Here is a 4859-nt window from a genome sequence, read left to right on the forward strand (position 1 = left end):
GGGCGGTGGCCGGAGAGTGGTGGCAGTGACAGCCACCGCTGCCCGCTCGGCGGGATCACGGGGCAGAGGAAGGGGTGTCACTGTGTCTCCTCTCAGGTTCACGTTCAGGTTTTTTCTGAGTCTTCCTGCTGGTGTACGTCCTGGTGCCTGGGCATCGGGAGACACCGGCGCATTTCCCTCCCGGAGTTTGCTGTAAGCGGGGGGCTGTGACAGTGCACGGTCCCTTCAGCCCAGGCTCGACTTCCGGGGCCGAGCTCGGCAGGTTCACTGAGTTCTAGCATCCCTCTCACGCAGAGCTGAGAGGGTGCCATGGTTTCTTGGTTCTTTCTCAGTTAGCCAGTAAAACACGCACATTTTGCGAGTCTTAAAAGACAGGGAGGATTTGAAACAGTCGGTGGAATATTTCCCTTAACCCTCGCTCCTAAACTGACCTGTAGTCTCGGGTCAGTGAACAGGCAGCTGGCCCTTGTGCCTGCACCCCAAAGCGTCCGCATGGGCTCTCCTTCATGGAACGCCCCGTGGCCCCTGTCGATCACATTCGTCCCTTGGTGTTCTTGGTGTCCCGTGGGTGCTTTCACTGAGGCGGGAAATGTTTTGTGCCATGGAGGAAATTGGGCAATTGACTGTAAAAAAAATTCTGTGAAATGGCCACTTCCCCTCTGCGTTTATAACTGGGTGCAGAATCAGTGCAGGTGCATGTACCTGTATGTCTGACTCGGAATGGGCTTGTTGTCAGTCTTTAAATTAAGATGATTTTTAACTTTTCATTGTATATCGGTTACCAGAAAGGTTAATATTGGAATATTAAAAGGTAAATCCAAGGAGCGTTTGTTGTATTTTAGTCCTGGAGCGACACAAGGAGGAAACGTGGATGCATTCAGGAGGGAGGACTGCAGCGACAGGCTGTTTTGCTGCACTAGTCTGTGTTAAACCCGAATATCCAGAGCGTGCTTCAGAGCGCTGTCAGGACCTGCCTTCCCACAACTGCAGAGGGGGGTGGTCTTTGGAGCAGACGTTTGCTCTGCACAAATTCATCCGTCACCTTTCGGGGGAGAGCAGTTGTGTAATCTTCTGCTGGGGTTGGGCAGAAGTTTTGTCTTGGGGAGCCGGGGAACAGGGCTGTGAGGAGAGACAGCAAGTGTCCGGTGTGGTGCTGCAGAGAACAGAGCTGAGTCACCAAGGGGGTGGAATCCGGGGCGGAACCCACGCTGCTAGCCGTTCACGGGACTCGGAGACTGGGGTTGGGCAGAAGTTTTGTCTTGGGGAGCCGGGGAACAGGGCTGTGAGGAGAGACAGCAAGTGTCCGGTGTGGTGCTGCAGAGAACAGAGCTGAGTCACCAAGGTGGTGGAATCCGGTGCGGAACCCACGCTGCTAGCCGTTCACGGGCCTCGGAGACACCTTGGGTATCAGAGTAATTGCGAGGTGGGACTGCAGAGACGCTCCGTCCTGGTGACTCGTCTGCCTTTCAGGCTGCACTGGTGAGTGTGGGGCACGCTGGAGAAACGCTGTACCGAGACACGGGAAAAGGGGTTGTGGGGGCGATTGTAACGTTACAAACACCTTCAGGATGTGTCCTGAGCACCCTCTGCAGCCAGTGTTTCATCAGAGACCCGGGTACTTTGGGTCAGGAAAGCTCTAGAGCAATCGGTTAGTACAGCGTGAATCTCCTGCCCGGCCTGGTCACGCAGGAGCTGCTGCTGCAACAGCCCAGGAGTGACAGGCTACAGCTGAGGGTGCTGCCGAGAGAGCGGCGGTTCAGTGCCCTCGCCGGCGGGAGTGCGGGGTTTGTCATCGTTGTTAAAGACTGGCCTGTTTGGAGCGTACCAGGGCAGCTGTGAACTGCAGCTGGCTCTTGCCATCAGGCAGAGCCTTCTCCCCGTTCTTAAAGCAAGAAAAAATGTTCTGCAAAGTTGTGTTGGGTTGAAGGTGTGCTGGAAAGCGAGTGTCCGACTGCCAACTCCAGCCTGGCCCCAAGAGCTGGGAAGAGCAGAGCAAACCCTAGGCCAGTTCCCCGGGGGTGTCTTTGCTTTTCCATTTTCAGGCTGGAAACAGAAACGTCTGTCCCAAACTGAAGGGGGTTTTCTTTGCACCCTGAACAGGTTTTCTCTGCATCCTCTGTGGGATCTGGCAGTGCCGGGGGGCGGGCGGGCCGACCTCGGGGTGTAGGCAGAGCTGGCGTTTGGGGGCAGGAGAAGCAGAGCATTTGGCTTCACCGCTGAGAGCTGGATCCTTCGGCTGGATCTCGCGCTGTTGGGAGGGCGTGGGACGACGGAAGTTCCTTTTGTGCAGAATGGCTGCGCTTTGGTCTGGACTGTTGTTTGGTTGGAGCTTGGGGTAGCTCAGGAGCGAGGCAGAGGACCCCAGCCTTGACTTCAGAGCTGGCGCGCCTCAGCCTGCCCTGCCTCGAAGCTCGGCACTCCCCTGTCTGCAGCGCCTCGAGGTTGCTTTGAAGGCGAGTTGTGTTTCCCATTAACGGGTGACGGTGACAATTGAGGCCGTGAAGTGGCTGCGTGGAGCTGGCAGCACGCAGGGAGCGCTCGAGCGAAGCGGCGGTTCTCCCTGCACGGCTGCCTGCTGCTGCCTGCACGTGTCTGGAACGGGATCCAGAAGCTCCTTCCAATTTCCTTTCCTCGTTCTGAACCCTGTTTCCTTGCAGGAGTAGGAAGTGCTCCTGCTCCAGGGAGCGGGCTGAGGGCTCGGATCGATGCAGCCTGGGCAGCTTTCACGAGGTCCATGGACTTGATCCAGAGCTTAGTGCAGGGGGAAGACAGCGGGGGGAGAACTGGGTGTCTGTAAACAATCAACCACGTTGTGACTGTTTCTACAGAATCCTGAGAACAGGAAAACACCAGCTGAATTCCCATCGGTTGGATTTTTAACCTAAAACTTAGTCGGGGGGGATTAGAACAAGAGGGAAGCTGGACCGTTTGACCAACAAAGGTGTGAAGCTCTTGGGATCTACAGCCCCACGGGGGGTGTCCTGGGTGCGATGGTGAGATGAGGTGGCACCCTGTGCTTATAAGGGTGCAGCTTCTCTCTCCTACCCCCAGCCCCGTTCTGTGCAGCAACAGGAGCCTGTAGGACCGAAAGCCGAGGCTCGGGACTGGCTGAAAAGTGCCCCTTAGGGGATATCCAGCTGCCCGTTGTGAGCAGCTCGTGCTCCTGCAGGAGGCAAGACAAGCCCGTGTTCCCTCCTGCGTGGACGTGGACTCAAGGAGAACGCGGTTTCTCACTGTCTGGTCTGGCTGTTTGCTGTTTTACGGTCCAGTCCGTGCTTCCTTCCAGGGGAGGGCCAGCTCCCAGCTGGGTGCTGGCGCAGTCAGCAGGGGTGCTCCAGCCGCGGCCTGGCCCAACACCACCCCCTTGGCCGCAGAGGAAGAGCTTCAGAGCAGGAAGGACCGGAAAATGAGATCCAGGAATCCCGCGAGGAGCAGATTGCTAACTCGGAGCATCTGTCTTTGCCCCGTGAGTAAGTTACGAACTGAAAAGCAAGAGAAAGTGGGAAACCCCTTCACAAATAATAAACACTCGTTTGTCTTGGAGAAAATGCAACACCTTCCCATGGGGGCTGCAGCTGGCCCGGGAAGGTGCACCTTGCGTGGCCTTCCTCGCCGGAGAGGAGGTGCGGTACACCCATCTGCTCCAGGTTAACAACCTGCTTTTACAAAGAGGAAGAGAAAAGGCAAAGGGGTTTGGCTGACAGGAAGAAACAATTGTTTCTCGTTAAAGCTGCCCAAACTTCGCGCCACCACAAACTCTGCAGCAGAGGAGGAAGGCGATAATGTAGGTGCTGCAGCCACCTCTCCCCTAGAGGAACTTTTCCGTGTGCTTTAAACAGCTCCTGCAGCCCAGGAGCTGCTCTGGGCAGCGTCCAGCCCAGAACGCGCCGTTCTGACCGGGGTCCTGCCGCTGCCGGGGCGCTACACAGAGCCCGTTTGGCAGCGCTCAGGGCAGGAGCAGCTTCTGCTGCAAACCCCCACAGCCAGGACGTTGCTGCAAGGGGCTTCGGGCTCAGCAGGCTGAACTCTGCCAACATCTGGAGGATCTGGTGTTGAGTGCTTGGGGAGGGAAGGAATTTTTCTCCCGTGAGAGAGAGGAATGGATAAGCTTGCAGGAGCACCTGCGTTATCCATTTCTGGGCGAGATGGGAAACAGCCCTGCTCCATCGGAACCAAGCTGGTGCCTCCAGCCCCCTGGCGGAACGGCCAGAGGGGCTCTGGGGGTCTCAGTGAGTTGTTGACAGCTGCTGGGCACCTTCTCAGCTCTGCCTGAATACAAAAGGCACCTTCCAGTTCACCTCGGGGCTGGGTGTAGGGGGTGGGTGGGGTCTTACTGGTGCTGCTGGTCCGTGGAGTCTGAAGGAGACGAGGTCACAGCTGAGCTCATTCACAGAGTGAAAGCAGCAGGAAGGGCCCTCCCAGAACCCAGTTTTCCCCACAGAAGAGATGTGTCCCGGGGACCCGTGGGGCCAAGGCAAGCCCTCCCCTTGGTGCAGGGAGAAGCGAAGCCCAGTGGGTCGCTCTGCCCCACAGCCTGCTGAGCAGAGACCCCTGGGGAACACGGGAGAGAGGGCGAGTGGGGCTCAGAGACCTCTGCCAAAGCAAAGGGAGCGTGACCCGACCTGCAGGAAGGGGCAGGAAAGGAGCTCGGTCAGGGGGGAAGGTCCTGGGTGTCTTCTGCACCTGAGGAGACCTCGCGCCGCGGTGCCCTGGATGTGGCTGTGCTGTGTAAGAGCCGTAGCATGGAGCTGGGCGGCTGAGGCTCCCAGCTCCTCACCGTCTGGTCAAGTCACTTCTCCCCATGTCAGCCGTGCTGGGTGAGCTGCTGCCTGGCTGGAGCAGGGCTGGGGGATCCACAG

This window comes from Buceros rhinoceros, unplaced genomic scaffold (genome assembly GCF_000710305.1).
Source record: "Buceros rhinoceros silvestris isolate BGI_N320 unplaced genomic scaffold, ASM71030v1 scaffold34375, whole genome shotgun sequence".
Lineage (NCBI taxonomy): Eukaryota > Metazoa > Chordata > Aves > Bucerotiformes > Bucerotidae > Buceros > Buceros rhinoceros.